Source organism: Myotis myotis, unplaced genomic scaffold (genome assembly GCF_014108235.1).
Source record: "Myotis myotis isolate mMyoMyo1 unplaced genomic scaffold, mMyoMyo1.p scaffold_m19_p_12, whole genome shotgun sequence".
Taxonomy (NCBI): Eukaryota; Metazoa; Chordata; class Mammalia; order Chiroptera; family Vespertilionidae; genus Myotis; species Myotis myotis.
In genome coordinates, this window is record NW_023416316.1 from 18,937,734 (window position 1) to 18,961,300 (window position 23,567).

Consider the following 23,567-nt stretch of genomic DNA (forward strand, 5'->3'; position numbering starts at 1 on the left):
CAAAGAAAACCTAATTCAGTGCAGACTATAAGGGCCTTCGCTGAAATCCATGAAACCTGCTGTAGAAGCAAGTTAAGGAAAAAATAATCTTCCTGGACAACCAGGAAGGATTTAATGAGGAAGTGATTGATATGTGAGCTGGCTCTTAAAAGATAGGTTTTACTGAGTAGAAGGATGAGAGAGGGAAGACAAGGGCAATAGCATGATGGGGATATGGATGTTAGAACCAGCCTGGCGTGTTCAGGGAAGGGAGAACTTTGTTCTGTGTGTAGTTGGGCAGTTGCATATAAGGTGAGGATGATGAGAGCATAGATGGAAAGAGGAGCATAAGCCCTGGCCGGTGTGGCTCAGTTGGTTGGAGCATTGTCCTGCACTCCAAATGGCCAAGGGTTCAATTCCTGGTCAGGGTACATACCTAAGTTTCAAGTTTGATCCCCAGGTGGGGCCCATATGGGAGGCAACCAATTGATGCTTCTCTCTCACATTGATGTTTCTCTCTCCCTCTTCCTTCCCCTCTTTCTACAAATCAGTAAAAACATACCCTCCAGTAGGATAAAAAAAAAAGAGGAAGAAGTATGTATGCCATCTCCATGTCATGGAGACCAGGGGACCCTGCATATCAAGCTGAGTTTGAGTTTTATCCCGCAGGAAATGGGAGCCTTTGTAGGTTCCCCCTGAGGGGAGGGATGCAGACCCTCTGGGGGTCTGAAGAGGGTTCTGCCTGCAGGAGGTGAACACGTGCTCAGGGAAACACCCAGAACCATGGGACTGAGCAGAACGCCTTCTCAGGAGCCTGAGCCTGCTGGTCCCTGAGAGGCGGGTGCTCTTGGTCCTGGTTCTGCAGCAGGAATGTCCTCTGATGTATGACTCTTCTGTAGCTCACTTGCCCCGAGTCCAGGGGAATGACAGGTTTTGAAAAATGGCAGAAGTACAGTGTGATGGTTAGTTTTCTGTGCCAACATGCTAGGCTGTAGTGCCCAGTTATTTAATCAATCACTAATCTAGGTGCGGCTGTGAAGATATTTATAGGTGTGATTAATACCCACTATCAGTTGAACTGAAGTGAAGAAGACTACCCTTGATAATGTGGGCACCTCTTCTAGCCAGTTGAAGGCCTTCAGAGCAAAAACGAAGGTTTCCTAGGGAAAAAGAAATTCTGACTCAGACTGCAGCATCAACTCGACTGAGTTTATATATATATATATATATATATATATATATATATATGTGTGTGTGTGTGTGTGTGTGTGTGTGTGTGTGTGTGTGTGTGTGTATTTGATTTCAGAGAGAAAGGGAGAGGGATAGAGAGATAGAAACATCAATGATGAGAGAGAATCATTGATCAGCTGCCTCCTGCATGCTCCACACTGGGGACTGAGCCCACAACCAGGGCATGTGCCCTGACTGGGAATCAAACCGTGACCTCCTGGTTCATAGGTTGACGCTCAATTACTGAGCCACACTGGCTGGCCTCGACTGAGTTTCTAGCCTGCCCTATAAATATCAGGCCCATTAGGCAACACACACACACACACACACACACACACACACACACACACACACACACTCCTATATATATTGATACACCAATATCAATAGATAGATGGATGGATGGATAGATAGATAGATAGATAGATAGATAGATAGATAGATAGATAGATACTACTGGTCTTGTTTTTCTGGAGACCCCTGGCTAACACATGGCAGAAATGAAAGTTAAAAATCCAGACAAAGTACCCAGACTGGGACCAGAGGCCAGCCTATCTCCAAGTCCATACAATGCCCTTGGAGCGGGCTCCTGAGGGTGGGTCTGATTATCAAGCACTCGCCCTGCTCAGCTTGATTCAATTATAAGAGGAATGAAGCTGAAAACCTCACTATGGCTCCTCAGAAAAAGTCCTCTGATAGCTTGAGATGTCAACTGAGTCCTGTAGCCAGACTCTGGACAGTGGTTAGCCCCACCTGCTTCTGTGAAAATCCATCATCCTTTGTGACTAGGACTACAACTATAGCTGAAAGCGACTCTTTATGATGTAATTTGGAGTCAGACTCGAGCGGTCCTTCATGGCCACCTTCCCCCTCCTAACCCATTCAGTCTGGAAACACCTACATTCTTATCAACTTCAACTGAGCCGTGACCAGCAGGAGACTTGTGATGATGCTCTTCTGTTTTGCTTTTTTATAAAGTCAATAAAATAATTCTTAAATGCAACTTTTATATTAATGACTTTAAAATACTATCACTTCTGTATAATTCACTGCTTATTTTTGCTACACAATAGTCCACATGGCCTCATACATAGATTTCTGTGAGGCGCTCATGATGGCAAAACAAATAGAAAACGGACCCACCAACCTCAGATGCTTCTGCACCGAGTTCCAGTGTCAGGTTTCCGATAACCCTGCAGTGCATGCAGCCGTGGTGGGTCACTTGGTCCCTCTACCCCTGAGCTTTAGAGACACCAGGGCAGGGGGGAGTTATGAGGTCATCTCATTTTGACATTGACAAGTTGAGGTGAATCTCTCACGGCATATTTCCTCCCAGAAGTAGAAAGCATTACACATTGTCCATATACCAGGCCCCGTGCACATGGGCATTGGGTCATGGACTCCAGTGCTTCTAGCTCTCCGTAGTAAAAGTGACAACTTGTCATGTGTCACTTTAATACTAAACTCTGGGTGAGCTCGGTTTTACCTGTTGTCTGCCTTCCTTGGAGAGGTTTCATGCACATGAACGCACTGAAAGAAGACACATTGTTCAGTTGCCATAGCTCAGCCTATCTGTGCAAATTAGCTACACTCTTGGTTTTGCTTTTTTTGTAATTTCAAGTTCGCTGTGCCTGGATGTCTTGTCATGTCATTACAGAAGCACAAACTTGTGAGTCCTGGAGGGTCTGGCAGGAGGAATTTTCAAATCCCCTGAACAGGTTTCCACGGCCCAGCCATCTGGTCGCCCTAAAATACAGCCAATTGCCATGCTCTGCTTCACCTTCTCCCAAATACCCCATGACCTGGAGATGACTCAGAGCCCCAGAATGAAGAAAATCCTCCGAGTCCCAATCACTTCCTCCATCACATCCTCCAGCCCCACTTACAAAGCAGAAAGGCTCTGGATGAATGAGGAACGTGGAAGCTGAGCCCAGCAAACTCCTCTCTGGATGTGAATGAACGGTTACAACATTCTTCCCAATCTGGGTCAAGGGAGTTCACTTTTTCTGCCTTTAGCCTGCGGGTCTCAGAGGAGACTTGGCAGGTGGACAGCCGGCTGCTTCTTGCAGGCTAGCAGATTGTTTACATCCTCAAACAAAACACACAGAAATGAAAGACGGTCAATAGCAAGTTCTGAGGAGCATGTGGAGCAGCCATCAAACACTGCTGATAAGAATGGAAGTTGGTACAACCACTTTGAAAACCTACCCGCAATAGCTCCAAGAGCTGAAAACACCTTAGTCCCGGCAGCCCCTCTCCGGTATATGTCCGACAGGCGTGCACGCACTGGAATGTCCATAGCAATGCTATTCATCACCGCCCAAGGCTGGAGACAACAGAATGTCTATAAGCAGTAGAATGGACACAAGAGTATATTCACACAATGGAATGCAGCCATGAGAATGATAATCTGTGGCTATGAGCAACATCAGGGAAGAATGTCATAGCGTGATATTGCGCCAAAGAGACCAGACACCAAAAAAGGACATACTGTGTGATTCCACTGGTAGAAACTATGAAAACAGAGCTGATCTACAGAATAGCAATCAGGAGAATGGGTTGCCATTGGAGGGAACATTGTGACAGGAAAGGGTCACCAGGGGACTCTTTGGTGATTAGTAATATTTGATTATCTATTGCCCCCTACTAAATTACCCCCCAAAATTAGGGACTTCAGACAACAACTATTGCCCAGCCAGCATTGCTCAGTGATTGAGCATCCACCTATGAACCAGGAGGTCACGGTTCCTGGGTTGCAGGCTCGATCCTCAGTGTGGGGCATGCAGGAGGCAGCTGATTAATGATTCTCTCTCATCATTGATATTTCTATCTCTCTATACCTCTCTCTTCCTCTCATAAATCAATAAAATATATTTTTAAAAGAAAATAGGACCACATCATTGATGGATGAATGGATAAAGAAAATGTGATATAGATGTGAATACATGTATATAGATACTTACAGGTATAGATGTGTGTGTATATATATATATGAGGGGGACAGGGAGAGCCTGGGTTTGAAGCCCACATGGATACTCTGTGGCTGCCCGAACAAGACCAAGTCGCCAAGCAGAGCGACAAGTGAATCACCCAATTCCTGCTTAGTCACTGCAAGGTACTTTCCACATGGACACATGGAGATGGTTACCAGAGAACTGTCTGCTGGCTGCTCTCGCATCAGCTCAAAGAAAATGTTGTTGTAACCTTTACTTGGGAGGGGGGGAAAAACAGCATCACTTTTCCTTTCCCTTTCTTGTTGGAGAGAGATTTGTTGGCAACACAGTTGAAGTGGTTGTTTTTGTTTACCCTGGAGAAAGTTTCCAGATAGCTCTGAATCCTGAGCTTTGTGCCGGTGGCAGGCCCTTCGAGTCTTAAGCACTTAATGTCTAAGTGTGTAAACAGCCCCCTTCGAGCTGACTGTCCCAGGCTGCCCAGATCCCAGGGCCTCCCATCGAGCTCTCGGATCGCCAGCAAAGTTCTCCCGGCCTGGAGGAGTTAGAGAGCCACAGGTCCAAGTCCTCACTCTGACCTACTATCAGTATTAACTGGGGCACTTCCAACTTCCTGACCCTACTACTTCCTAATTAATAATCATCAGGATTAGTAATGCTTACCCACGGAGTGGTTATGAGAATTAAATGAGGTGATGTGTATGTAGAAGCACCAAACACTGCTTGGCACTAACATAGTAGTTGATTAGTTAAAATGAGTTCACCCCTCCCTCCTCTCTCCTGATCCTTCATTCATTATTTCCCTTTCATTTTCTCCTTTTAAATTCCCTCTCTTCCTCTTCCTTCCTTCCACTCCAAACTTAATCAGTGGCAACACTCTCTTCTCCTCTCTGCTCTCTTCATTCTATATACGTAAATTGCCTTGTTTCAAGTCTCAAACCCCCTCTGCATTCACCGCCATCCCTCTGGCTGGCATAGCCTTGGCATGGTGGCTATTGAAAGCCAGCCAAATTCTGGTTAAAAACACTGCGATTCTTGGCCAGACTTTCTCTCCTTACAAACAAGGGTGATGTTTCAGGCATGGGAAGTCTTCCCATCCATTTAAACCCCAGGGGAAAAAATAGCAACACCTCAGTGTGTGGCCTTAGGTGGACAGCCATGCGAGACTCTGGGTATTGACAGAAATAAATCTGGTGTTTCTGAAAATTGTGAAACATGTGCAGTGAATGTGTCATCCCAACAAAAGTGAGTCAGTCCCCAGGCCTGGGCCCAAATCTGGCTATGTTTGCTTTCTAAATAGAAAGTGTATTCCTGGCCAGCCTAACATTAGCAAATCAGTGGTCAATGAGAGTGGAAAGAGAGAGGCAGAAGAGGAGACATGCAAATCTATACTTTGCAAGAACTATTACTGGAAAAATGAAGTTCTCCCTCTTTGATTTAAAACATATATTTTTTTTCCTCTTTCTTTTCCTTTTCTCTCTATCTTTCTGTCTGCACCAAATTTTTCCTTCCAGCATTATCTTAGCACAGACTTTTACGTAAAGTGGTCTTCAAAAATAGGAACACATCAAGACAAAAAAAAAAAAAAGAAAAATACAAAAGATCAATGAGCTGGCCCTTTGAAAAGATAAACAAAATTGACAAACCTCTAAGCAGACTTATAAAAAGAGAGAGAGAGAGAGAGAGAGAGAGAGAGAGCACCCAAATAAATAAAATAAGAAATGAAAGAGAAGAACAACTATATGCCAACAAATTGGACAACCTAGATGAAATGGATAAATTCCTTACTAACATACAGTGTTCCAAGACTGAATCAGGAAGAATCAGAAAACCTGAGCAGACTGATTACAATTAATGAAACTGAAGTGATAGTCAAAAAACTCCCAGCAAACAAAAGCCCTGGGCCGGATGGCTTCACAGGTAAATTTTAGCAAACATTCAAAGAGGAACTAACACCCATCCTCTTCAAACTATTCCAAAAATTCAATAGAAGGGAAAACTCCCAAGCCAGCATTATCTAATTCCAAAATCAGATAAAGACACTTACAAAGAAAGAAAATTATAGGCCAATATCCCTGATAAATAGAGATGCAAAAATACTCAACAAAATAATAGCAAACCTGATTCAGCAATATATTAAGATCACATACCATGATCAAGTGGGATTTATTTCTGGGATTCAAGCTTGGTACAATATTCACAAATCAATTAACGTGATACACTATATAAACAAAATAAAGAATAAAAACCACATGATCATATCAATAGATGCAGAAAAAGAATTTGATAAAGTCCAGCACCTACTTATGATGAAAACTTTCAATAAAATGGGAATAGAGGGAACATACCTCAACGTAATAAAGGCTGTATATGACAAACCCACAGCCAATATCATACTCAATGGGCAAAAACTACATGTGCTTCCCTTAAGATAAGGAACAAGACAGAGATGTCTACTTTCACTACTGTTATTCAATATAGTACTGGAAGTCCTAGCCACAGCAATCAGACAAGAAGAAGAAATAAAAGGTATCCGGTTGGAAAGGGAGAAGTAAAACTGTCATTATTTGCAGATGACATGATACTGTATATAGAAAACCCTAAAGATCCCTCCAAAAAATGACTGGACCTGATCCATGAATTCAGTAAAGTAGCAAGATACAAAATAAATACCCATATATCAGTTGCATTTTTATATCAGAAAGGGAAACTAAGAAAACAATCCCATTTACAATTGCACCAAAAAGATAAAAATAAAATACCCAGCAATAAATTTAAACAAGGAAATAAAAGACCTATACTTGGAAAACTATAAGGCACTAAAGAAATAAATCAAAGAAAATACAAATAAATGGAAGCATATACCATGTTCATAGATAGGAAGAATTAACATCATTAAAATGTCCATACTACCCAAAGCAATCTATAGATTCAATGCAATTCCTGTCAAAATACCAATGGCATATTTCACAGAACTAGAAAAAATATTTCAAAAATTTATATGGAACTACAAAAAAAAACCCACAAACAAACAAAGAGCCTCAGTAATATTGAGAAAGAAGAACAAAGTTGGGGGTATCATGTGATCCAATATAAAACTATATCAGAAGGCCATAGTAATCAAAACGGCATGGTATTGGCATAAAAACAGACATTCCGATCAATGGAGCAGAATAGAGACCCGGAAATAAACCCATATTTATATGGTCAATTAATATTTGACAAAGAACATACAATGGGGTAAAAACAGTTTATCCAATAAATAGCGCTGGGAAAATTAAATGGATATGTGCAAAAAAACTGAAACTAGATCACCTCCTTTCACCTTATTCAGGAATAAACTCAAAAAGGATTAAAGACTTAAATGTAAGATTCAAAATCATAAAACTCTTAGAAGAATATCCAATAAACACTTTATCACTCTTAGTAACAATTTTTGGATATATCTGCTTGGTTAAGGGAAACAAAAGAAAAATAAACAAATGGAAGTACATCAAACTAAAAGATTTTGCACATCAAAAAAAAAACAAAAAAAAACAAAAACGAAGAGATGCCCTAGCTGAGTTTGCTCACTGGTTAGAGCGTCAGCTCGTGGACTGAAGGGTTGTGGGTTCAATTCTGGTTAAGGGCATGTACATCAGTTGCAGACTCGATCCCCAGCTCTGGTTGGGGTGGATGCAGAAATCAACATCCCCAAGTGGAATCGATTTGTCTCTCACATCCATGTTTCTCTCTGTCTCTTCCTCTCCCTTCCACTTTCTCTAAAAATTAATTGAAAAAATATCCTCAGGGGAGAATTAACAAACAAAAAAACCCCACAAAAACAAAACAAAAATAGACAATCTACTAAATGGGAGAACATATTTGCCAATGATACATCTGATAAAGGATTAATATCCAAAATTTATAAAGAACTCATACTACTCAACACCAAAACCCCAAACAATCCAATTAAAAAATAGGCAAAGGATCTGAATAAACACTTCTCCAAAGAGGATATACAGATGGCGAACATACATAGGGAAAGATGCTCAGTGTCACTAATTGTCAGAGAAAAGCAAATTAAAACACAATGAGATATCATCTCACACCATAATGACTCTCATCAATAAATCCACAAATGTCAAGTGTTGATGAGGATGTGGAGAAAAGGGAACCCTCATACACTGTTGGTGGGAATGCAGACTTGTGCAGCCAGTATGGAAAACGGTATGGAGTTTCCTCAAAAGATTAAAAATGAACCTGCCTTACAACCCGGTGGTTCCACTTGGGGATGTACAGAATGGTCATTATAGTCAATTATACTGTATTGCATATTTGAAAGTTGCTAAGAGAGTAAATCATAGAATTTTTCATCAAAAGAAAAATAAATGTTATAACTAGGTATGGTGGTGGATGTTAACTAGACTTATTGTGGTGATCATTTTGCAATATATACAAATAATGAATCATTAATATCTGAAACTAATATAATGTTATAAGTCCATTCCACCAATTAAAATATTTTAATTATTAAATATTAAATATTTTCCAAAATAAAAACAAAAATTAAAAAAGAAGAAAGAAAACAGAACCATAAAGCTGCATCGAGACAGCCTGGGTAATTGGATGCTGTAACCTTCAGAGTAAGATAGGCCTGGGTTCAAACCCTGGTCCTACCTTCAACTAACTGTGTGTGTGTGAGACAGAGAGAGAAAGAGGAAAAAAAACCCTATCTCAGGCTTAGTATCACTTCCACCAATAGGAACCTCCTGCCTCTTGCCTGTGAAGATCAAAGACTGGCATCAGCAGAGCCTAGGCCACGACAGGTGCCCAGCGTCTGAGTCACCTTTCTCTTCCTTTCCCTGGGAAGGTAAGTTTCCGGAATGCGATGCCTCTTCACTCCCTGAGCACCCGGGGCTGCCCCTGCTGGAGGGTGTGAGCGCTGAGCCTTCCGGAGCAGCAATAACCGCAGCAGCTACGACGTCAGCTTTGCCTCTCCACTCCAGACACAGATTCTAGAGAAGACAAGCAACGCAGGGCCCGGGCCTCCTGGTGCCAGCATCCCTGGCCAGCCAGATGTCTGAGTCACGTGGGCTCCGTGGTGCCAGAGGAAGTGATGCAACCACCCTCCAGCTTTGGGTCAGCCAGGAGGAAAGTGTCCTGTTACAGCGTATGTGGGGCTGGCTTCAGGGCTCCAGGCCTGTACCCTGTCCCAAACCCACAGCAAACAGGCTGCAGGAGAGCCCGTCTCTGTGCAGACACTGCCTGCTGTGTACTCTGCTGGTGCGCCGCCATCAGGCCCCAGGGAGGGCCTAGCCACGCACAGCATGGCTAGTCCATGGTTTCTTCTTTCCTCTTACTCCAGCCCTGACTACAAACACCTGTTTCCTTTGGCTGGGACCCCATGGGGTACAGCTATTCTATTGACTTCATATGCATAGCAGGCATATAATTGAATTCAATTATAATAACTACACTCATTAAAAACCTATGTAATGTTCATTAAGCAGCCTAGGTAATATGCAATTAATATTAACATATGAATTGTGCATTGGGTCACTAATATGCACATTATGTCTAATATTCAACGCGTGTATTAATTACAGCGCATGCCAGAAAAACACGGCATTCAAAGCTTGCAGGCCCGTCCCAGTTAGAAACCCTTTTGATCTCATACAAATCCCTTTTATGGAGCATCTTTTTCATTAATTGGAACATATGCGTTTCAGCTCTTTACACAAAGGTGGCTGCTGGCGAGAAAGGACTCAGAAGCTGGTGAGTGGAGGTGAGTAAACTCGAGAAGCCTGTATGGAGTGTATCCTGGAGAAGGGCCATGACCTTGAGGGCAGAGTTCAGACTTCTGCGTTCTGCCCTGGCCTTCACCAAGACTTCCCTTGCCAGTCACTCCCACCTGCATAATAGCACTTGACATCACCAAGACATTAAATAGATTATCTCATTAGGGGGACAACTAACATGTTTTGGAAATGCAGAATGGCAATCGTGCTGAGTATGGCTGCCAGCAAGCTCCCCATGGAAAGTTTCTGCATTAAAGAAAAGTGCCTGCTCCATCGCCCCAGCTGCCCTCGACACGGGTAAGTTTGTCCAATGGCGCTCCACTGTGACAAGCAGGCCTGGGGAAGGCTGCCCCTCAGGGGAGGCTCTCTCAGAGCTTCTCCTCACACTGCATGCTTGGCATTGCCCGGTGCTTGGAGTTACCATGTCCACTTTACAAACTTGGGGAAGTGAGGCTCTGGTGAGTGAAGCGAGTTACCCAAGGTCAACTCCGCAGGCCTCCCTGGCACGAAGGAGATGACAGGAAATGGCCAGAGAGGCCTGTGTCCTAATTCCTGGCAGCGGGTTTCTGCCTCTGCATCCAGCCTTCCTCCACTTTGGCTGAAATTAGCCGACCGCTGACTGCTCACCGCCTCACCTCCCTGTCCGCTGCTGCCTATCAGGGAAGCCCTGGGAATCCCACCTCTAAAGGAACAGTCAGCGCACGCTGTTCCCCTCCAACAGTCACTGGAGTATTCATTGACCACCGCCTCGAGCCAGGCCCCGTGCAGGACCCCGAGGCGAGAAACACCAGCAAGGTCACACTGGGTGTGGGTGTTGCTCTCCGTCGTCTCCGCCTCTCTAATCTTCATCCTCCTGAGTGGGCCTCTCTCTCCATGGCACGTGTCCTTTTCTTTCTCTCCACACCATGAAGCACTGGGTGTCTCTCAGAACAGACTAAAACCCACTGAACACTTGACTCAGCATCCTCAGCGCCACCCTCAGCCCCCACCCACGCTGTCTCACTCTGCTTGGTTTTTCTCACTGGCCTAGGAGAGCACTTTGTCCTGCATAGGTGTGTGGCTCATCACTGCGTTTCTTGAAAAGATCCAAACCAGAGCCACCTCCTCCAGGAAGCCCTCCCTAATACCCCCAAGCAAAGCTGCTGCTTCTGCCCCCATCTAGCATGTCTAGATCCCTTTGTGCTTAAGGCACTTCACAGGGATAATTTATTTACCCACTTATCCTCTACTGCTCCCCCTCCCAACACACCAACCGTCGGAGCCACCAGTGTGTCTTTTTGATCCCCACACAGTAGGGTCACAGACAATTGGTCAAACTAATGAATCCATCCATCCCAGAAAGCGCTCCAGGGAGTCACGTGGAAGAAAGAACCGGCAGTCTGGAGTGAGGGGATCTGAATTTGATCCCTGCTTTTACATTCTCAAGCGAAGCAACCTGGGGCAAGCCACTTGAGCTCTTCGGTCGCTCTGGAGTGAGGGAGGGGGTCCCTGTAAAGATCACAATCCTTTCTTCACAGTCTTGTGGACTCATAAGATATTGTACCTGGTCCAGAGGCTGGGGCTGCTCATCTTCTCCCTTCTCTCCAGCCACCTGCCAGTTCTCCTGGCCACTGCCCTGGGAAGCTGAGGTGGGGCAGGGCCGCTCACAGGCAAAGGGGCCCCAGGCCCTGGCTGCTTCTTGGATCATGAGACTGAGTCTCCCACATCACGCGGGTGTCCTGAGCTGGAAGAAGGAACCTCACGTTTGCCCAGCACCCACTTGATACCTGGTGCTGACACCCCTCACCTCACCCTCTGTCTCCTGTGTGAAGGGAAATGAGGTGCTGCCTGCCAGTGTGATTTGTGAACTGTAAATCAGGATGCAAATTTTCGTGGTTACCTTTCTAAGAGGAAACAGAGGCCTCAGGCAAAGAATTCAGGGCTCACCCCTGCTCCCCTCACCCACCTTCCCAGAGTCTGAACCTGCAGAGGGCAAAGGCCCCGCCTGGACAGGTTCGCGATTGGAAATGATGTTGGAGAGGAGGGCTGATTCATACCTATTCACTGACTCCTGGATGCATCCATTCGCGCGCGCACACACACACACACACACACACACACACACTCACTCACTCATCCACCCATCACTTGTCTGTCTGTTTGCTATGTATGCATGCAGGGTGTGTGTGATGCCGGCTCTGATTGGGAGCACATGAAGGGGTCCATGTGACTCGGGTGTCTGCCCTGGAGGAGTTGAGTTCCCCATTGACCGCTCAGCTGAGTGCACACATGAAGCAGGGAACAGGCATGCAAGCAGGTCACTGTGATGTGCCTTCTAAGCCTTGACCGGGGCTCCAAAGACAGACTCAACCTCTGTGCCAGGCTGGAGTGCTGATGGCAGGGCTGAGTGCAGGGAACAGGACTGTGGGAATCTAGAAGGCCAAGCCAAATAGTTATTTGTTGCCCCAGGCAAACAGGAGCCACTGAAAGCCTCAAAGCAAAGAGCTGTCCCAAGTACTCATCCAGCTCCTGCTGCAATTCCCCGGCAACTTGGTCTGCTCTGCTGCAATCCCCACCCACCCACCCCCGTGGCCAGAGTCAAAGCCATTGGTGTCCCAGTGCTAGGAAGCATTCCCTGCGTGACCTGGGCAAATCACTTGATTCCTTTGAACCTCAAAATAATACAGCATTTTTCCCCTCCTTACTGAATGGTGGAGCCATACTTGAAAGCATTATGCTCAATGGTTAGGGTGCAGGCTCAAAGGTCAGACCCAGCGAACGTGCCAACTCTGTTATTTGGGGACCACTTCACTCCTTGGATCCTCAGTTTTCCCACCTCTAAAATGGGCATGAACCCATTTCCATTGTGGTTGTGTAAATTAAAAGAGAAAATGCATGTAAAAGGATTAGCACAATGCTGGCACATAGTAGGCACACAATACAATATGATGAGCATCATCATTTTTATGTCTTTATTAATATAGATAGGATAACTGCTTGACACTTGAGATTCTATCAGAACTTCCAGTTCTTGCCTCCCACACTCCCAAAGATCTCAGGCCAAGCCCAGATGCCACGCCCATGCAGCACCCCCTCCCAGAGTTCCAGTTTGCATTCTGAGAAGGAAACAACTGCCAAAGAAAATCCAACTGCATGGCTTTCCTCTCAGAGAGAAAAATTAAAAATGTAAAACACTTGCCGGAACACACCACTTCTTGTCCCAGGGACTTCCTACAAGTCTGAGGGCCTTTCCACAGCACTCCTGGCCCAGGCCTGCCACCAGGACATTTCCCGGCACACACGGCTGGTGCCCCCAGCCAGACTCCGAGAAGAGCGCGGGGGAAGGTCCTGCTGGGTACAGAGGTACCCGAGGCCAAACGGTGCCCGCTTCTCGGCCTCGCTGCCCTGCAGGGAAGGTGGGGCAGACGTTGGGCTGTGTCCAGGGTTCTGGGGAAGAAGCCCTGTTTACCTCCAGGATAGAAGATGCAAAGCTTCGAACCACCCTTGGCATTGTGCTGCCTCCCTGGCGAGAGAAGGCCCTCCTGAAAAACCAGAGAAGCTATGTTGTGCCGTGTCTCCTGCCCTGTTCTGTTCTCCATCTGGGCAGGGCGGGGACTTCACCCCAAGCCCCTCCTTGGGCTGGGGAGGACACCTCATCCCCACAGTGCAGAGGAAGGAGATGCTGGGTGCTCCGCTGGGCTCCCTGTGTGCCGGAGTGGCTCAGACTCGTGACCACACATTGGGAGCCGGTGACGCAGCCCCTAGCACACAGTAGGTGCTCCCAAAACAATAAATGATTAAGCAGGTTATCAGATTCCCTTGCAATTCACTGCTCTATTATCTCATGTAATGCTCATGCTAACCCTGCAGACGCTTTGGAGAAAGGAGGCTCAGAAAGGCTTTCAATGAGTTGACCAAGGTTCCCAGGGTAGAAAGTGACAGTGCTGGGACCGGAGCCACGTCTGTCTGACTCAAGGCTCTCCCTCTCAGAAAAGGGGGGGGAGGGGTCTCCATGTTGACAAGCCTCCAGCTTCCAGACCCTGCCCACAGAGTGCTGCCTGGGGAGGGAGACTGAGCCTGAACACTGATGGCCAAGGCCCTGCTTCTGACCAGGAAGACAGCCCAGGGAGAAAATGCAGGAGGGGATAAAGGAAGTGGCCTCAATGCTGAGCAGGGGGTGGGAGGAGCAGAGGGCACACCATGAGTGTTATGGGTGAGTGAATCAGCACAGAAGGGCTTTCACACCCAGCGCTGCACACAGGCAAGGCACTAATTGCCCTCATGTCAGTGGAGGTCAGGAGGGCTCCGTGCAGGAGGAACCTCGCCAACCCAGAGCCTGGGAGTCGAGCAACAACAATACAAAGGAGAGCTGCCGTTCAGGAATTGCCTACACTATCCAGATACTCTGCGCATAACTGTACCCAGTCCTCACAACCACTCCACGAGGTGAGAGCAAGGGTCCCATTTTGCAGATGAGAAAACCGAGGCTCAGGTCATGTCACTGGCCCCACAGCTGTTAAGTGGCACAGTCAGGATTTGCACCCAACATCTGACTGACTCCAATGCCTGTTCTACTTCCTAAGCTCCGATAGCTACAGGGGCCAGGCAGGCTACACAAACGAGGGAAGCATGGCGGGCCTAATAGGACGTAGTGGGGGCTGGAGAGAGCTGGAGAGCTCACACTCTGTCTACAGGGGCAGCTGCTCCTCAGCCTCAGCCACATCTTGCCATTTGAGAATGTGCACCCCGCCAGGCCAGGTCTTCTCATGTCAGCAAAAGCCAGATCTAAGTTCTACCTCTGGATGTAAAATCCAAGAGTTAAGTATTCAGGATTCATTTTTAAAATTTAGAAACACTTGGCAGTTTCAGCAAAGCCTGTCTGAAAGATGGATATAGCCATTTTGCAATCTCTGTACTATAGTGAAGGCGGTAGAGAGCCCCCCGTCACTAGAGGCACGCAGGCATATTCTGTACTATTGACCGAGGTGTGGTGAAGAGCAGCGGGAGAGGAAGCGGCTGGGAGTGGACCTGCACGAACCCCTGAGTCGGCAGAGGGGGAGTGGGCAGGTGCCCTCAGCCAGGAGAATGCTAAGAGCAAAGGTGCGGAGCCAGGAACAGTCCTTCATCCTCATTCACTCCCAACTCCAAAGCCTTCAGTGGTTCCCCATTTCCCTCTGACCTCGGCATTCAGGTATATAGCTCTGCCCTAAACGACCATTACGTGGGTCTGGGAAAGGCCAGCCTCAGTGATTCCCAGACCTGCCTCCAGATCCCCCCGCTCTCTGCCCAGGCCTCTCTAAGCCACTTCTCCAAACTGTCATCCACTCCTAATCTTCACTGCCCAACAGAAAGGACCACAGAGGATGGCTGCTTGTCATGGCTTTTCTCCCCAACTGGTCCACATCTCCTGGTGCTCACTGTAGCCCTAGTGCTCACTGCACCCTTAGTGCTCACTGCACCCCTACTGCACACAGACCTCTTTGCTGGGCCTTCAGGCCACCACCATGGACAAGACAGATATGGTCTCCTCTGTACTCACAGTTCCTCTGAGCCCACACCATGTCCAGTCCAGTCCTGGCCACACAGGAGGGACCCAGCAAGGCCATGCTAAGGGGAAGCCAATGTGGATGAGATGGGGGTAGCTTTGACCGCCCTGCGCGCCCCTGCACCTCCTCCCCACAGACACCCAGCCCCAGTAGTTCTTCCTTAATCTCTCTTCCGGGCATTGGAAGAGGCACCATCGAAAAAAGAGCCTTGGGAACCTATAAAGAAAGTAGTCAGAAGGTGGTGTCTTTCTTCTTTTTTCCGAATGTTCTCACTCCCCCACCAACCATGGCAAAGGCCCAGACACACTACTCCTCTAGTTGGATGCTGGCCTTGCCTCTGCTGTGGCAGGCAGCCCTGCGCTGGCTGCCAGGGCCTGGGGTGGAGTCCAAATAGCCCCCTCCCCTCTCAAGGAGACCAAGAGCCAAGAGCTCAACCCCAGGCACCCAGCCAGGTTCCCTTCAAGCCAGGGCCTGAGCACATGGACCCTAATCAACTAAAACCCCCCACCCTTCCTTCTGCAAACACCCTCTCGGCCAGCGCAGGGCGGGCCCGCAGGCAGGGCTGATCTTCCTGACCTCCCTGCCCGGCCCACACCTCAGAAGCTGGCCCAGGACCCCCACCCCTGCCAGCGTCAGCTGGCTCACCCGCAAAGGGCTCATGGGGAAGGTTCCATCCGCGCCCTCCGGACGGACGAGGAGAGGGCCCGGGTCAGAAAGGATGCTGACTCGGCCGGACTGGCCCTCACTTCCTCCATGCTGTGCTCCAGTGCCCCCTTATCAGGGAGGCCTGCCCTCGCCTCCTGCAGTTGCGTACACAGCCCACGGCCGCCTGTGCCTGGCCAGGCTCTCCTTTTTCTGTATGGGAATGTTTCACCATCTGATACAGCATCCTGTGCTCATTTGTGGGGAATTCACCAGAACAAAAGTTCCATGAGGACAGGGCACCACCAGTTCTCAAGTTCCCAGTTCTTAGCAGATGCTCAGTGAGTGTTGGAGGAAGGGAAGGAAGGACAGAGGGAGGAAAGGAAGGACAGAGGAAAGGGAAGAAGGGAGGGAGGGAAGGAGGGAGGGAGGGAGGGAGGGAGGGAGGGAGGGAGGAAGGGAGGAAGGGAGGGAGGGAGGAAGGGAGGGAGGGAGGGAGGAAGGGAGGAGGGAGGAGGAGGAGGGAGGGAGGGAGGGAGGGAGGGAGGGAGGGAGGAGGAAGGGAGGGAGGGAGGGAGGGAAGAAGGGAGGGAGGGAGGGAGGGAGGGAGGGAGGGAGGGGGGGAGGGAGGGAGGGAGGGAAGAAGGGAGGGAGGGAGGGAGGGAGGGAGGGAAGAAGGGAGGGAGGGAGGGAGGGAGGAGAAGGGAGGGAGGAAGGGAGGGAGGGAGGAAGGGAGGGAGGGAGGGAGGGAGGGAGGGAGGAAGGAAGGGAGGGAGGGAGGAGGGAGGAGGGAGGGAGGGAGCAAAAGGGGAAGCATCCTTAGAGAGGGTGGGCCCTGGTTAGTCTCTCTCTCCCCAGCTGTCATCTCTCCTGCAGAACTCCCTCAGGCCAGTGGTCTCATAGCCTTTCGAGAGAAATGACTTCAGCTACCACTGTTTGAACCACCCTTTAACCAGGGCCACTCAGCACCAGACAGCGCAGACACATGACCCCATTCATCTTCTCAGTGACTCTGAGGAGCCTGTGGTTGTTCTGACTGTGGCTTGCCCGACCTCGGCACTGTTGACATCGGGGCCAGGTCACCCTTTGTTGCTGGGTCTGTCCTGTGCATCTAGCCAACCCCTACCGGGTGACAGCAGTACCCACCCAGCTTTGTGACAACTAAAAATGTCTCCAGACATTGCTAAGTGTCCTCTGCAGGCCAAGTCGTCCCATTCAAGAACCTCTGTGTTAATTCCCCAAATGAGGAGAGGGAGGCCCAGAGAAGGTACGCTGCCCAAGGCATCAACGGAGACTGGAATTCACCTGGGTCCCTCTTGCTTTAGGGCCAGTGTTCTCTCCAGCTGCACCCCCCAACACACACACACACACACACACACACACACACACACACACACACACACACCTTGGTACTGCAGGACCAGCAAACTGTTGCTGGGAAGACACCTCTGGTGTCCCAGCAATGGCAGAGCAAGGCTCTAACGTGCGAGCAGGCCTTCCCAAGCAGCCGAAAAACACTTACTCACACTCTGGCTGTGCCTGGGAAACATCGGCAGTGATAAATCAGATCTCTTAATTATCTGTGATTTCTGCAGCCGGCCAAGATTTCCTTTCGTGACAAATATTTGCTCTGAAATTCCTCTCCCCCTGAAAAGGAACAGCAACAGCATGCGCGAGCCCTGGAGCTGGTCTCCTTGGGGTGAGCCCAGCCCTCTCTGGTCATCCCTCCAGTCCCACCCCACCCGGCGAGAGCAGGGCTCCTGCCTGGCATGCCTCTGCCCTCCGTGCATTCAGTGGGGAAGAAGGGTTTCTGAATTGGAGATGTTGAAATCACGGTGAGGGAGAGAGAAAGACAGAAAATGAAAGGGCACAGGGCCAGGGGTGAAAAGGCCAGGGTTCAAGTCTGCTCCAACATGCAGCAGGAAAAGCTGCTCCACCCTTCTCGGGCCCCTGCGCACTGTCAGGAGAGTGTCCAGCATCTCAGCCTCCACAACTTTTAGCTCCTCACCCTCTGGGAAGGAATGTCTCCCATCACTTTCCAATTGGATGCATTGGAATAATCTCATCTCCCCCCACTCCTCCCTCCGCCCCCCAGTCATGCTGTACCTAGTTACTCACTTTAAAACATGATTTTGCATGTGTTACTGTTTTGAAGTGAACACTTTTCCTTCTTCTCTTCCCAGAAAACTCCTATTCACACTCTGAAACCCAATACAAATATCCCTTCGTTCTTCAACCTCCAGCCCCAACCCAGACCATGTCCGTCCCTTCCTCTCTGGGATTCCTCAGCACCTTGTATGAACATTAGTTGAACTTGGTGCCCTCTCTTAGGGATCTTTGTGTAATAGGAGTCCAGGGAGGAGCTGACTCAGCAACCAGAGCAACTAGAGCTCGCCTGCTGAGACGTGAGAAACATTCAGATTATTTTCTTCCAGGGCCTTCCTTTCTACCCAGCATGGTTTTCCTTGGTTCACTGACACATACAACTTTCATGGATGCATCTTCTAGATCAGTGGTTCTCAACCTTCTGGCCCTTTAAATACAGTTCCTCATGTTGTGACCCAACCATACAATTATTTTCGTTGCGACTTCATAACTGTAATGTTGCTACTGTTATGAATCGTCATGTAAATATCTGATATGCAGGATGGTCTTAGACAACCCCTGTGAAAGGGTCGTTCGACTGCAAAGGGGTTGCGACCCACAGGTTGAGAACCGCTGTTAGATAAACTTGCAGAGTCGCTTTCAAGCACTCAAAGACTCTCACCCTAGTTTGTGCTAGATTCTGAAGCAGGTGACACGGGGCCACAGCTTCCTGTGACAACAATCTGGGCTCTGGCTACAGAGGGGTGCCACTGTCATAGAGCGAGGCTCACTGAAGACACCTGACCCCAATCAATATCTTTCCTCCTGGTGTAGAAAGGCAGAGGGGCCGAAGCGGGGTGCCTGGTCCAGGATGACAGAGAGCAGAAATCGGGTGCCCACCTGGGCAAGTCAGCCTCCAGCCATAAATCCTCATGGGCCACCCAAAACCCAGCTGGACCAGCGACTGTCCTCTGCTGGTCTGATCCCGGTCGGGGCGGGAAGCACAGGTCAATGGCCTGCCTCAGGTATGCTGCCCAGAGCGAGCTGCCTGTCCTTCACTGGGGTCCTGCAACGCAACGCCCCACCCTGAGAGAAGGCCTATGCCTTCTTGAACCTGTGTGGCCGGTGGTAACCCGCACATGAGGTTCCTGGTGGAGGCTGGGTTTGCAGATCTGCACGCATTCACACAGAGGGGCACCCCTGATCCTTTATGTCCCCAAAGCCCTGAGTTTATTAAACTGCAAATATATTTGGAATGTTGCTGCCGTGTAATCATTCAGAAAGTGGCTCCATGCCTCACGGAGGAGTTACCAGGAGAAGAAAACCCCCAAACTTGTATTTGATGGGAAAGGACCGGACTAAGGGTGCGGGTAGGTAAGTGACTTAAGGGACAGGTGGCACGGGGACGGAGTGACATTCAGGAGCTTGGCTGTAACTCTTTAGACAGTTGGCTCCCCAGTCAGTTCCTCCTGCGCTAGTCCTCATCTTGGTTCAGGAGCCTGGGAAGGTGGGGCGACAGGGAGGTGATGGACTTTGGCGTGAGTCTACGGAGTTAGGGTTACCTGGGCAACATCCAAGTGACGATGGATAGAATATGGATCTATGAGCCGGTACCTCAGGGCAGAAGTGGAGGCTGCAAGCCCAGCATAGAAGTTGTTGTTAAACCCATAGGAAAAGGTGCATCTGCTGGAGAGGGTGGAGAAAGAGAAGAGGGGGCCTGGAGCAGAGCCCACAGACGTGCAGCCTGGAAGGGACAGTCAAGAGGAGAGATTTCCTACAAGAAGGGAGAGGGCTCAGCATGGGTCAGGGAGAGCCAGGGGCAGGAAGACACTCGGCAGAGGGCCAAGGGAGAAGCGCCAGCACAGCGCCTGGCAGCTGGAAGGTGTCCTCAATACCGGCAATTTACTACCCAGTTGTAATCACGTGAACAAAGAGAGCGGTCACCGAGGTACTGAACCCCCAAGACCAAACGCCAAGCACGTTCCCTACATAGTTCGCATGTTCTTCTTAGCCACCCGGGGAGGAGGTACTGTTTTATCCCCATTTTAAATTTAAGGTGAATGAAGCACAAAGAAATGACTAGAGGTGGGTAACACCCTGGTTGACAGGTGGAGAGCCTGAGCACAGGAGAATGAGCCCGAGTGCCTACCAGGAGAGCGGGCACCTGAGCCCCTGGCCAAGAAGTGAACATCACCCGGTCAAAGCCCTGCTCCACCCACCAGCTGCTGCTGGGAAGTGTCGCCCGCCCGCTGGGAGACCGGAGCACAGACAGCCCAGCACATCTTGACTCCCAGTCAAAGGGCTCAGAAGCAGCTGCCAGGGGCCCCTGGCTGCCAGACAGTGATTACAAAACGACTTCTGATGATTTAACTGTAAATGCATCTGAAACACACGGACTGAATTTCTCTTGAACGACACATTACATGTTTCATTTAATTAAAAAAAAAAAAAAAAAAAAAAACGGGAGGGGGGTAGGGGGACTCTGTTGGAAAATTGTAAAGGAGAAAAACAAGGTGGTAATTATGTGGGGGTCAAAGGGTATGGAAAGCGGGAGGTGGCAGAGAGAGAACACTTTCCACACCCCCCAAGTGCCAAGCAAGTGAGAGATTTTACAAAAGACTGTGAGTGTCTTCTGCCTTCACGGGTGTGTGTGTGTGTGTGTGTGTGTGGGTGTGGGTGTGTGTGTGTAACTGCTAGGAAAAGAAGGAAGATGACAGATAGATAGATAGATAGATAGATAGATAGATAGATAGATAGACATGTGTATATGAACCATCTTCTCTTTATATAGCTATAAAATATATATAATTATGTGATTTAAAGAACAATTCCATATATAAAATTAAATTGTATTTTAATTTTAATGTATTTAAATGGAAACGTTATATATGCAATGGTTTTTTCTCGAGCAGTTTCTTGGAGAGAGAGAGAGACATATTCTTATACCTATATATAAAGGAAAGATGGTTCATGTTATACATGTATGTATGTATACATGTGGCCTCTGAGCCTGTCTGTCCAACTCAAGGTCATGAGAAGCAGGCCCCATCCTCATGGGACTGAACTAGACACATGGGGAGGGGCTGTCTCCATGCAAAGCAAGGAGCTCCTGCCCGGGGACCCAGCGATCCCTCACATCTTCACACCTGGCTTCTTCTATGACCAGATATTTCCAAACCATCAGTATGTACAGCCTCGTCTCCTGGGGGTCACAGTTACTGGCTGAAAACCTCCAAAGGGGTGGAGAGGATCCCACAACTTAAAGAAAAACAAAAATCACCTTTGCCAGAAAGAGGCCACCAGCTCAGAAGCTCTGGTTTCAAATTATGAGGAGCCCAGGGTTACCGTCTAGGCCAGGGGTGGGCAAACTTTTTGACTCAAGGGCCACAATGGGTTCTTAAACTGGACCGGAGGGCCGGAACAAAAGCATGGATGGAGTGTTTGTGTGAACTAATATAAATTCAAAGTAAACATCTACACTAATAAAAGAGAAACATGGTAATTGGCGTACGACCGCTACCCTTTTCATTGGCTAATCAGTGAGATATGCAAACTAACTGTCAGCCAAGATGGTGGCCAGCAGCCAGGCAGCTTGAAACTAACATGAGGCTTGGTTGCCTCAGTGACGGAGGAAACCAACATTCCCCACCTGCAGGCTGCAGAGGCCGGCAGTTTAAGAAACTCTGTAACAAATACCGCGGGACTTCAGCCAGCAGATTCGCAACATTGTAAGCAAAGGCCAGAAACCTACTTTCAGGCGGAGGCCTCAGAGCTGGAGCCAAGCCTCAAAGCTAAAGCTGGCCCAGAATAAAAAAAGAAAAAAAAAAGAAAAAAAGGAGCAGTTGGGAGCTTCAGTCACCCCCAGCCTGAAAACAGCCCTCAGCCCCTCACCCAGACTGGCCAGGCACCCCAGTGGGGACCCCCACCCTGAAGGATGTGTGACCAGCTGCAAACAGCCCTCATCCCCTCACCCAGGCTGGCAAGGCACCCCAGTGGGGACCCCCACCCTGATCCAGGACACCCTTCAGGGCAAACCAGCCGGCCCCACCCATGCACCAGGCCTCTACCCTATATAGTAAAAGGGTAATATGCCTCCCAGCACCGGGATCAGCATGACAGGGGGCAGCGCCCAAACCCCCTGATCACACTGCGGCTCTGTGTGTGACAGGGGGCGGGGCCACAACCTCCCTATCCACCCTGCTCTGTTCGTGACAGCGGAAGGCGCCCCAACCCCCTGATCAGCCCTGCTCTGTGCCTGATAGGGGGGAGCTCCCCAACCCCCCCCCCCCCACGGGCCCTGCTCTGTGTGTGACGGGGTAGAGCCATAACCTCCCCATCGGCCCTGCTCTGTGTATGACGGGGGCAGCGCCCCAACCCTGATTGGCCCTGCTCTGTGTGTGACAGGGTACAGAGCCCCAACCCCCATGATGGGCCCTGCTCTGTGCATGACCGAGGGTGGCGCCGCAACCTCTCCATCGACCCTGCCTTGAGTGTGACAGGGGACGGTGCCCCAACCCCACAATCGGCCCTACCCTGAGCGTGACTGAGGGTGGCATCACAACCTCCCAATCTCCCTGCTCTGTGCATGACAGGGGGCAGCGCCCCAACTCCCCAATCGGCCCTGCTCTGAGCCCGACCAGGGGCTGCACCTAGGGATTGGGCCTGCCCTCTGCCACCCGGGAGCAGGCCTAAGCCAGCAGGTCGTTATCTCCCGAGGGGTCCCAGACTGCGAGAGGGCACAGGCCGGGCTGAGGAACCCCCCCTCCCCCCCAAATGCACAAATTTTTGTGCACCGTGCCTCTAGTCATTACATAAAAGGGTACGGTCTTTTTTTTTTTTTTTTTAGTTTTATTCATTTCAAACGGGCCGGATCTGGCCCGCAGGCCGTAGTTTGCCCATGGCTGCTCTAGGCTCTGAGGCAGTGGTAAGTGGTGGTGGTGGTTTATTTCGTGTTCTTCCTCCCAGTAAATCCTAAATCCTGTTCTGTTTTCCTTTCTCTCCCGACCTAACCTCTCAGCGCTGTTAGGAAATAGTTTTGGGAAACACTTGTTCAAAACACAACAGCAGAAAATGGGTGAGCAGCCAATCCGTTTTTCAAAGAAACTATTTGGCAGCCCTGGACACATTACCACGCTGGTACGAGCCTCGACTGCAGGCTGCAGATGTCAGGACTGTGCGTGTTCAGAAATATGCGCAACTGGAACCTCCATCGGAATGCCTGGCCCTACCGACATTGCAAAACGCTGGCCAAGAGCAGGAAGACCATTGGGTCACAGGCTTTTCCCTGAGCAGAAGTGGGGCTCAGCAAGCTACAGCTCAGTTGTCAATAGGGTCTAGAAATTCCTTGGCTCAACCCAATCAAACTGGACCTTGCC